At 47.8% G+C, this 12322-nt stretch overlaps 1 protein-coding gene across 4 annotated transcripts in view; it reads left to right on the plus strand.

Annotated features, from left to right (window-relative positions):
• MRTFA (myocardin related transcription factor A) overlaps nt 1-12322 on the plus strand; it is a 424554-nt gene that overhangs the window by 20656 nt on the left and 391576 nt on the right. The window contains exon 1 of one of the 4 annotated variants that reach the window (XM_063940355.1): nt 10826-11119. The exons of the other annotated variants lie outside the window; for them this stretch is intronic. The gene's annotated coding sequence lies outside the window, so the exon portion shown is untranslated. Of the gene's footprint in view, nt 1-10825; nt 11120-12322 lie in introns of those variants that run through there. 4 annotated transcript variants of the gene reach the window in all.

Here is a 12322-nt window from a genome sequence, read left to right on the forward strand (position 1 = left end):
TGGCTTAAAGACGTATGCTTCTACAGAGACTGTGTGCCTTGATGGCTATTCGTTATATACCAGAGTTTTGTTTGCTGCATCTGATTTCATTATTGCCTTATCATTTATATCAAGTTTCAAGTTCATCTTCATTGCTTATTTGTTACCAGTGACTTTTGAAATATTCATTTATCGGATTAAGTTATTATTCATTGTTCCTGTCATCGGTTATCCCTGTGTGATAATAAATATCAAGCGCACATGCGCGGAACTTTTTGTCAGTTTCCCAGTTTCCTCTATCACTCCTACACTGACCCACTAGTGCCCCCTCCGGGGACATACTAAATCAGAATCCTGACAGTACCCTTTCTCGCCAGAGGATAGGATACGTTGGGAGACATCCCCTAGGGTGGATAAAGCGCTCACACGCTTGTCAAAGAAGGAGGCACTACCGTCTCCGGATACGGCCGCCCTAAAGGAGCCTGCGGATAGAAAGCGGGAGGCTATCCTGAAGTCTGTATATACACACTCAGGTATTATACTGAGACCGGCTATTGCTTCAGCATGGATGTGCAGTGCTGCAGCTGCGTGGTCAGATTCCCTGTCTGATAACATTGATACCCTTGACAGGGACACTATATTGCTAACTGTAGAGCATATTAAAGACGTAGTCTTATACATGAGAGATGCACAGAGGGATATTTTCCAACTGGCATCTAGAATAAATGCAATGTCCATTTCTGCCAGGAGAGTATTATGGACTCGGCAGTGGACAGGTGATGCGGATTCTAAAAGGCACATGGAGGTTTTGCCTTACAAGGGTGAGGAATTGTTTGGGGATGGTCTCTCGGACCTCGTTTCCACAGCGACGGCTGGGAAGTCGACATTTTTACCCCATGTTCCCTCACAGCCAAAGAAAGCACCGTATTATCAGGTACAGTCCTTTCGGCCCCAGAAAGGCAAGCGGGTTAAAGGCGCGTCCTTTCTGCCCAGAGGCAGAGGTAGGGGGAAAAAGCTGCACCAAACAGCAAGTTCCCAGGAACAAAAGTCCTCTCCTGCTTCCTCTAAGTCCACCGCATGACGCTGGGGCTCCACGGGTGGAGCCAGGTGCGGTGGGGGCCCGTCTCCGGAACTTCAGCGACCAGTGGGTTCGCTCACGGGTGGATCCCTGGATTGTACAAGTGGTATCTCGGGGGTACAAGCTGGAATTCGAGATGTCTCCCCCTTGCCGTTTCCTCAAATCAGCCTTGCCAACTACTCCCCCAGACAGGGAGGCGGTGTTGGAGGCGATTCACAAGCTGTACTCCCAGCAGGTGATAACCAAAATACCCCTCCTTCAACAGGGACGGGGTTACTATTCCACAATGTTTGTGGTACCGAAACCGGACGGTTCGGTGAGACCCATTTTAAATTTGAAATCCTTGAACACTTATATAAGAAGGTTCAAGTTCAAAATGGAATCGCTCAGGGCGGTTAATGCAAGCCTGGACGAAGGGGATTACATGGTATCACTGGACATCAAGGATGCTTACCTGCTTGTCCCCATTTACCCTCCTCACCAGGAGTACCTCAGATTTGTGGTACAGGACTGTCATTACCAATTCCAGACGTTGCCGTTTGGTCTGTCCACGGCACCGAGGGTATTTACCAAGGTAATGGCCGAAATGATGATACTCCTTCAAAAGAAGGGAGTTATAATTATCCCGTACTTGGACGATCTCCTTATAAAGGCGAGGTCCAGGGAACAGTTGTTGATCGGAGTAGCACTAGCTCGGGAAGTGCTACAACAGCACGGCTGGATCCTAAATATTCCAAAGTCGCAGCTGGTTCCTACAACGCGTCTACTGTTCCTGGGGATGGTTCTGGACACAGAACAGAAAAAGGTGTTTCTCCCGGAGGAGAATGCCAAGGAATTGTCATCTCTAGTCAGAGACCTCCTAAAACCAAATCAGGTGTCGGTGCACCACTGCACGCGAGTCCTGGGAAAGATGGTAGCTTCTTACGAAGCAATTCCATTCGGAAGGCTCCATGCGAGGATCTTTCAGTGGGATCTGTTAGACAAGTGGTCCGGATCGCATCTTCAGATGCATCGGCTGATAACCCTGTCTCCAAGGACCAGGGTGTCGCTGTTGTGGTGGCTGCAGAGTGCTCATCTTCTAGAGGGCCGCAGATTCGGCATACAGGACTGGGTCCTGGTGACCACGGATGCCAGCCTTCGAGGTTGGGGGGCAGTCACACAGGGAAGAAACTTCCAAGGACTATGGACGAGTCAGGAGACTTCCCTACACATAAATATTCTGGAACTGAGGGCCATTTACAATGCACTAAGTCAGGCAAGACCCCTGCTTCAACACCAGCCGGTGCTGATCCAGTCAGACAACATCACGGCGGTCGCCTATGTAAACCGTCAGGGCGGCACAAGAAGCAGTATGGCGATGGCAGAAGCCACAAGGATTCTCCGATGGGCGGAAAATCATGTGTTAGCAATGTCAGCAGTGTTCATTCCGGGAGTGGACAACTGGGAAGCAGACTTCCTCAGCAGGCACGACCTCCACCCGGGAGAGTGGGGACTTCATCCAGAAGTCTTCCAAATGATTGTACACCGTTGGGAAAGGCCACAGGTGGACATGATGGCGTCCCGCCTCAACAAAAAGCTAAAAAGATATTGCGCCAGGTCAAGGGACCCTCAGGCGATAGCTGTGGACGCTCTAGTGACACCGTGGGTGTACCAGTCGGTTTATGTGTTCCCTCCTCTGCCTCTCATATCCAAGGTACTGAGAATAATTAGAAGGAGAGGAGTAAGAACTATACTTGTGGTTCCGGATTGGCCAAGAAGAGCTTTGTACCCAGAACTTCAAGAAATGATCTCAGAGGACCCATGGCCTCTGCCGCTCAGACAGGACCTGCTGCAGCAGGGGCCCTGTCTGTTCCAAGACTTACCGCGGCTGCGTTTGACGGCATGGCGGTTGAACACCGGATCCTAAAAGAAAAGGGCATTCCGGAGGAAGTCATTCCTACGCTGATTAAAGCTAGGAAAGATGTGACCGTGAGACATTATCACCGCATATGGCGAAAATATGCTGCTTGGTGTGAGGCCAGGAAGGCCCCAACGGAGGAATTTCAGCTCGGTCGATTTCTGCACTTCCTACAGTCAGGAGTGACTATGGGCCTAAAATTGGGTTCCATTAAGGTCCAGATCTCGGCTCTGTCGATTTTCTTCCAGAAAGAACTGGCTTCACTGCCTGAAGTTCAGACTTTTGTTAAAGGAGTTCTGCATATTCAGCCCCCTTTTGTGCCTCCAGTGGCACCGTGGGATCTCAACGTGGTTTTGGATTTCCTAAAGTCGCATTGGTTTGAGCCACTTAAAACCGTGGAGCTAAAATACCTCACGTGGAAAGTGGTCATGCTGTTGGCCTTGGCGACGGCCAGGCGTGTATCAGAATTGGCGGCTTTGTCTCGTAAAAGCCCTTATCTGATTTTTCATATGCATAGGGCGGAATTGAGGACTCGTTCCCAATTCCTTCCTAAGGTGGTTTCAGCTTTTCATGTGAACCAACCTATTGTGGTGCCTGCGGCTACTCGGGACTTGGAGGATTCCAAGTTACTGGACGTAGTCAGGGCCCTGAAAATATGTTTCCAGGACGGCTGGAGTCAGGAAAACTGACTCGCTATTTATCCTGTATGCACCCAACAAGCTGGGTGCTCCTGCTTCTAAGCAGACTATTGCTCGCTGGATCTGTAGCACGATTCAACTTGCACATTCTGCGGCTGGACTGCCGCATCCTAAATCTGTAAAAGCCCATTCCACGAGGAAAGTGGGCTCTTCTTGGGCGGCTGCCCGAGGTGTCTCGGCTTTACAACTTTGCCGAGCTGCTACTTGGTCGGGTTCAAACACATTTGCAAAATTCTTCAAGTTTGATACCCTGGCTGAGGAGGACCTTGAGTTTGCTCATTCGGTGCTGCAGAGTCATCCGCACTCTCCCGCCTGTTTGGGAGCTTTGGTATAATCCCCATGGTCCTTACGGAGTTCCCAGCATCCACTAGGACGTCAGAGAAAATAAGAATTTGCTCACCGGTAATTCTATTTCTCGTAGTCCGTAGTGGATGCTGGGCGCCCATCCCAAGTGCGGATTGTCTGCAATACTTGTATATAGTTATTGCCTAACTAAAGGGTTATTGTTATGAGCCATCTGTTCGTGAGGCTCAGTTGTTGTTCATACTGTTAACTTGCTATAGTATCACGAGTTGTACGGTGTGGCTGGTATGAGTCTTACCCAGGATTCCAAATCCCTTCCTTAATGTGTCAGCTCTTCCGGGCACAGTTTCCCTAACTGAGGTCTGGAGGAGGGGCATAGAGGGAGGAGCCAGTGCACACCAGGTAGTCCTAATTCTTTCTTAGAGTGCCCAGTCTCCTTCGGAGCCCGCTATTCCCTATGGTCCTTACGGAGTTCCCAGCATCCACTACGGACTACGAGAAATAGAATTACTGGTGAGTAAATTCTTAGTTTTTAACACTAATTCAGTGCACCAGCCTCAAATTGGAAAATACTGGTTTCACTTAGATTAGTTGCTCTGTGGCAATGTTGTGGTTTTTTAAATGCTGTCTTATCCATGCACTCTGTTTTCATCTAAGGGTGGGTACACACGATGAGATATTTTCTTTCGATTTTGACTATATAGTCAAAATCGCAAGAAAAGATAGTACAGACTACTTTCACCTTGCGATCCCGATTCGATCCCGATGCTCGGTCCCGCCAGGTCGGCATTGTAAGAAAAGATAGGCTGTGCAAGCAAGTCAGTCCTTGCTAGATCGGTGTACTATCTAGTTCATCTCACATGTCAATGACATCTCACATAAGCCAAAATCTCACATAAGCCAAAATCTTAAGCACACATAGTCCATATCTCAAGAAAAGTTAGTCAAAATCTGTGCTATCTGGGCTCCAGGGAGTTCAAGGGAAATCGCAAGTGAAATCGGGCATAGCAAGGATCTCCCCGTGTGTACACACCCTAAGTTAAAGGCATTGATATACAGTAATAACCTCCAAAGCTCAATTAAAACAACTGCATATCAAACACAAATGTTATGTTATTTCGTACCCCTGTTAAGGAGACTGCTGTGCATCATAACTGTTTGTGCTACTTATGTTTAAATGTTATCCAAATATGATATCATGTACTCCCCTAAACCAGAAGAAGTGTCCATTCCAGAAGATTTATATTTTCTGTTTTGGGCTTTTTTTTAGCCTGAAAACTCGTGTTATGTGCAAAACAGAAAACAAAATGTTGTTTTTATATGCGGTACAAGTGTTCACATGTGTTTGCGCATGTGAACAGTTGCAGTCTGAAGGAGCTTTGGTGTGACAAAGGGTGTAGATTACATTGTTTTCGACTCATGTTAGTTAGCCCTTCCAGCACAATATGGACTTGAAAAGTATTTCACAAACGCATGGTTTCCTCGGGGGTTTCTAATTGGCCTGCAGGTATGTATTTATGCAGACCCTTTGATATCATTTAAAGTTATCCTGAAATTAATGATCTACTGTTTACCCATAAATGTCTGTTACTGTACATGCTTGGCATCTATGAATGACAGAGCTACTGTCTCTGGGTATTTGGTAGTGCATTAACAAATCTTTCTCTAACGTCCTAGAGGATGCTGGGGTCCACATTAGTACCATGGGGTATAGACGGGTCCACTAGGAGCCACTGGCACTTTAAAAGTTTAACAGTGTGGGCTGGCTCCTCCCTCTATTCCCCTCCTACCAGACTCAGTTTAGAAAATGTGCCCGACGGAGCCGGTCACAGCTAGGGGAGCTCCATAGGGGTTTTCCTGGTTTTCTTATTTTTATTAGCGTTTGGTACAGGGAGGCTGCTGGCAACAGCCTCCCTACTTCGTGGAACTTAGGGGGGGAGTAGTCTCCAACCCTGAGAGGTTAATGGCCACTGTCTCCGCTAACAGGACACTGAGCTCGTGAGGGTAATTATCGTTAGCCGCCCCAGGCGACTGCTCACTCCTGCAGCATGCTGCCACCCCCTAACAGAGCCAGAAGATTCTGGTGGCGAGTGAGTCACCGGCGACCCGACAAGCGGGAAACTGGTGTGAATGGCGGCAACAGGGTAGGAACGCAGTACTAACTGCACTCCGGAGTGCTCAGCGGTACATCAGTGCGGCGCCAGGAGGGGCACCCTGAGCCATCAACGTTAATACCCTACACTGGTTACTAAAAGGGCTTTCAGGGACCTCTGTAACACTGATTGCTAAAATCCTCCGGCCAGTATAAAATTTGAAAGTGCAGGAAGACGCGCCATCATCAGGGGGCGGAGCTTCTCCTCAGAGCAGATCCAGCAGCGTTCAGCGCCATTTTCCTCCCTGCAGATCAAGCTACAGAGACGCTGACAGGCAGCGCCAGGTATTTCTGTTATAACTACCTAGTGAAGCACTGTGTGTGTGTGTGCTGGCTTCAAGCTCTGTGTTTCTTTGAAGGTACTTGGTGGGGAAACTGTGTCTGACATTTTCCTGTGTGTGTTGGGTGTATGCTTTCTCACATAGCCATGTCCATGGATTCTGTGTCTTATGCTGCAGAGGACATTTCTTCTCCAGAGGAATCCATTCCATGTACACAGGAATGTAATGTCTTGTCTCAAATCCCTATTGCCGAGCCAGAATAGCTGACCTCTATTAAGGGAATGATCTCTCAGATCTCTACTAGGGTAGCTCACACTGAGACTGAAACTCGGGTTTTAAAGAATTCTATGGCAGTTTGTTCAGGTTCTGTTCCTATTCCTTCAAAAACCCCTAGCATTTACCCACAGAAACATGCACTTGCCCAGATTATGCAGGATGACACAGATACCGACTCTGACACGGCAGACAGTGATGGGGATGTGCTTAGGGGGGCGGCATCCCTGGCAAAGGGGGTGCAGCTCATGATTGAGGCCATTAGAGATGTGTTAAACATTACTGACCCACCACCTGAGCAGGTTGAAGAGGCTTACTTCACAGACAATAAGAAAGCCTCGCTAACCTTCCCTGCGTCTAAAGAATTAAACGCTTTGTTTGAAAAATCTTGGGAAATCCCGGAGAAAAAATTCCAGATCCCCAAGAGGGTTCTGGTTGCTTTTCCTTTCCCTGAGGAGGATAGAAAAAGATGGGAAAACCTGCCCATAGTTGACTGTCAAAAAAGGTGGTTTTTACCTTTCCCTGGTTCTACTGCGTTAAAAGAACCGGCCGATCGTAAGATTGACACTACACTCAAATCCATATACACTGCTTCAGGGGTGGCCTTAAGGCCTACTATTGCCTGTGCATGGATTTCTAAAGCTATATAGTAAAGTGGTCAGGCACGTTACTAGAGGACTTAGATACAATGGATAGAACTGACATTGAATGGTTTTACTTAACATACAGGATTCTGCGTTCATGCTGGAGTCCATGAAGGACCTGGGTACGCTGAACACAAGGATATCTTCCATGTCGGTCTCAGCTCACAGGGGACTCTGGCTACGCCAATGGTCTGCAGACGAGGAATCCAGGAGAAGTGTGGAGAACCTACCCTACACAGGTCAGGCTCTCTTTGGGGAAGCGTTGGATGCGTGGATTTCCACGGCAACCGCGGCTAAGTCACCTTTTCTTCCCTCAGCTACGCCTTCTGCGAAGAAACCCTTTTCTTCCTCTGCATCAAAAAAGTCCAAGCCTCCTACCACCTTCTTTCGAGATGGACGGGCAAAATCCAAAAAGCTTGCACCTGCAGGTTCCCAGGACCAGAAGCCTGCTTCTGGTACCTCAAAATCTTCAGCATGACGGTTGACCACACAGCCTGGAGGACGGGAAGGTGGGGGCGAGACGTTTGAGCCGCGTCTGGGTGTCGTCCGGCCTGGATCCCTGGGTACAGGATATTGTGTCCCAGGGGTACAGACTGGAGTTTCAAGAAACCCCGCCTCACCGATTCTTCAAATCAGGCTTATCAGCTTTGCTGATAGGGCTATCCTACAGGAAGACATCCAAAAATTGGAAAAGTCAGAGGTCATTGTTCCAGTTCAACCTCGTATGCAAAACATGGGTTACTATTCAAACCTTTTCGTGGTACCAAAGCCAGATGGTTCGGTCAGACCGATTTTGAACTTGAAATCACTAAACCCTTATCTAAGGGAGTTCAAGTTCAAAATGGAGTCTCTGAGAGCGGTGATCTCAGGTCTGGAGGAGGTGGAGTTTCTGGTATCCCTGGATATCAAGGATGTGTACCTCCACATTCCGATTTGGCCGCTGCACCAGGCTTATCTCAGATTTGCACTGTTAGACAGTCACTATCAGTTTCAGGCACTGCCATTCGGTCTCTTCGCGGAGATGATGGTTCTCCTCCGCAGACGGGGAGTGAACATAATTCCATATCTGGATGATCTGCTGATAAAGGCATCATCCAGGGATGCAGTCCATTGCTCTCACGACACGTCTGCTCAGGGACCGTGGTTGGATCTTGAACCTTCCAGTGTCACATTTTGAGCCGACAAGGAGATTGTCTTTCCTGGGGATTATCCTCGACACTGAAGTGTAGAGGGTGTTTCTACCGGTGGAGAAAGCGTTGGTGATACAAACAATGGTCCCGAATATCCTCAAGCCAACCCGGGTATCGATTCATCAGGGCATTCGCCTTCTGGGGAAGATGGTTGCCTCTTACGAGGCTCTACAGTTCGAAAGATTTCATGCTCGATCCTTCCAACTGGATCTCCTAGACGAGTGGTCGAGTTCTCATCTACATATGCACCTGAGGATACGTCTGTCACCGAAAGCAGGGATTTCACTCCTCTCGTGGCTACAAATGCCTTACCTTCTGGAGGGCCGCAGGTTCGGGATTCAGGACTGGATCCTTCTAACCACGGATGCAAGTCTCCGGGGATGGGGCGCAGTCACTCAAGGGGAAACTTTCCAGGGAAGGTGGTCAAATATGGAATCCAGTCTTCCAATAAACATTCTGGAACTAAGAGCCGTGTACAACGCCCTTCTCCAAGTGACACACCTTCTGTGAGATCGGGCCATTCAAGTACAGTCGGACAATGTGACGACGGTAGCCTACATAAACAGCCGGGCGGAACGAAGAGCAGAGCTGCAATGTCCGAGGTAACAAGAATCATCCTCTGGGCAGAAAAGCACGCGGTGGCACTGTCAGCAATTTCCATTTCCGAGAGTGGACAACTGGGAAGCGGACTTCCTCAGCGGACACTATCTCCATCCAGTAGAGTGGGTCCTCCATCCGGAGGTGACAGATCTTTGGGGTGTACCTCAAATAGACATGATGGCCTCCCGTCTCAACAAGAAGCTTCGGAGGTATTGTTCCAGGTAAAGAGACCCACAAGCAGTGGCGGTGGACGCCCTGGTAACTCCGTGGGTGTTCCAGTCAGTGTACGGGTTTCCTCCACTTCCACTCATTCCAAGGATTCTAAAGCTCATAAGGAGAACAAGAGTTCATGCAATCCTCATTGCTCCGGACTGGCCAAGAAGGGCTTGGTACGCGGATCTTCTGAATCTACTGTTGGAAGATCAGAGGCCTCTTCTTCTTTGGGAGGATCTGCTGAAGCAGGGTCCGTTACCAAGACTTACCGCGGCTACGATTGACGGCATGGAGGTTGAACGCCAGATATTAGCTCGGAAGGGCATTCCGAACAAGGTTATTACTACCCCGATATAGGCTAGGAAAGGAGTAACGTCTACATTACAATCGCATTTGGAAAAAGTATGTATCTTGGTGTGAATCCAAGAAGTTTCCTACGGTGGAGTTTCCACTTCGATGGTTTCTCCTCTTCCTGCAAGCAGGTGTGGATATGGGCCTGAGGTTGGGATCTGTGAAAGTCTAGATTTCGGCCCTATCCATTTTCTTCCAGAAACAGCTGGCTTCCCTCCCTGAGGTTCAGACTTTTTTGAAAGGGGTTCTGCATATCCAGCCTCCCTTTGTGCCACATACGGCACCATGAGATCTTAACGTGGTGTTACAGTTCCTCCAATCGGATTGGTTCGAGCCTCTACAGGAGGTTGAGGTCAAGTTTCTCACGTGGAAGGCTGTCACTTTGTTGGCCATAGCTCCTTCTAGACGTGTGTCGGAGTTGGGGGCTTTGTATTGTAAAAGCCCTTACTTGGTCTTCCATGAAGATAGAGCTGAGCTCCGGACACGTCAGCAGTTCCTTCCGAAGGTTGTGTCGGCATTTCATATCATGCATATCTACAGCTCTATTCCGTCCTGTGAATGAATATCAGTTTCACAGTGTTACATTTTGCCGCATAGTACATGTTTTTCATTATGGACCTCAGTAGAAACAGAAGCCTTACAGGTTATGACACTCTTTGAACTTTTATATGTCATAATTAACTTTTTCATATCATATTTTTGCTTTGGTAACCGAATGGAGATCACGTCCGGTACTGGCGCTCCGTATTTCCGGTCACAAGGACCGCAGACATTGGTATTTTACCGCATGGTTCTCTCCACCAACTATATATATTTTAAGAGCAATATTATCAAGGCCTGCAGTCAGGACTTGGCCTGCTTGCAATTGTGAAGAATGCATTTGTTAAGAATGTGATTTAAGAATGGAGTTAGAACCGGAACTGAAAACCATTTCTCCTCTCTTCACAGGTAAAAACACCATCTTCATGCTTGTATATCTGAGTCTCTCATCTCTCTCTGGCTACACTTTTCACACCCCAAGGAAGTTTGTCTGCAAATGTCTGTGATCCTTCTTCAATGCAAAATAACCTCTGTTAATTAGCTGAACTTCTGATTGCATACCTCCCCCTTTGCCAGCTGATATAGTTGGAGCATTTAAGAGCAATATTATCAAGGCCTGCAGTCAGGACTTGGCCTGCTTGCAATTGTGAAGAATGCATTTGTTAAGAATGTGATTTAAGAATGGAGTTAGAACCGGAGTTTGAACTGGATTTGGACTACGCTAAAATCTCGAATAAAACAATTTCCCCAAACACTGCAACTCAGGACCATCATGTGGCCTCTCCTCACCTCTGCCTTGAGAACACCAGGACCAATGCCTACTACTTCTCTGTCCAAGAACATCATGACTGCCCCCAAGACTACCCCTCAAGCTGAGCAGGGAACTGAGGGGCGTGCGCATCAGGACCAGATTTTGCTGGGTCAGTTCCATTGGACATTAGTGTGCACTCCACATTCTTACACCCACCCGCACTGCTCCCCACACTCTCACACCCACCCGCACTGCTCTCATGAGACCAGGACATTTATCATTTTCACAAATTAATGTTTTCCTGCAAATGTGTCTTTCTTTTCTTTCTTCTTACAGGGCACTTTCCCCCCACTGTGTGCTATTCCTGTAATGTGTACCTCCATTGGTTGCACACCCTGCCAGCAGTAACCTACACAGTGCGCCTCACATGGCTGCCTCGGATGGTTCCTCCATGGGCAGGGTGTGCTTCATTTGGATCTTTCCATGCAGGGTATAGCATACTCCTACACTCATGTCAGTTTTCCCGTGAATGCATTTGGCCCTTGTATGGCTCATCTCCCACTGTGTAACCTTCGTAGTGCGCCCAACATGGCTGCCTTATCTGGTAGACTTGTGGATGGGATGAAAAATACATGGACCTGATGGTTTTATTGGAACCCTACACTGAACCTAAGGACTCTGCAATCTTCCCGTTTTGTGTTCTCTTCTAGGGGTGGACTATTCCACCCTGGGTAATCCTACGCAGAGCGCCTAAGATGGCTGCCGCACCTGGTACCTTGTGAGGGTGGAATACACAACCCCTGGAGGTTATTACCCAAAATGCTTACACCAACCCTGCATTATGCTTTCTGTCTTTATTGTCTGTGTGGTTTATCTTTTGATGTAATACTTAAATCTTCTGTATTATGTGCATTGTTTGAGTTCTAGTTGGCGCCGCGGATGGCTGCCTCGGTGCTGCTCTGCCAAGCAGCCTTTGTGTTTAGTCCTACGTGTATAATATGTCTAATATGTTGAGTCTATTGTACAGTTGCAATGTGCAGTATCAACTCATACGTGTAATGTGTGTGATGTATGCTATGTTCTTCCCCCTTCGTATGCTATGTATTCCCCCTTCATGTTGCTGCTTGGCGATGCATTGTACCACAAAGAATTCCTAGTGTACGTGAGTACACCTGGCCAATAAAGCTGATTCTGATTCTGATATAGACCAGTTGGTCTTTTTAGAGATTTATATACCCATACAGTGACCTTTTGGTCTCACTAGGGATTTATATGCTTCTCTTATGTACCATATGTTCCTCTACTCAGCATATGTACTACTGCTCAGTTCTGAAAATTAATACAAGTATCACAACTTTTGCTGTTATTTTTG

The sequence above is a fragment of the Pseudophryne corroboree genome, chromosome 9, assembly GCF_028390025.1.
Source record: "Pseudophryne corroboree isolate aPseCor3 chromosome 9, aPseCor3.hap2, whole genome shotgun sequence".
NCBI lineage: Eukaryota > Metazoa > Chordata > Amphibia > Anura > Myobatrachidae > Pseudophryne > Pseudophryne corroboree.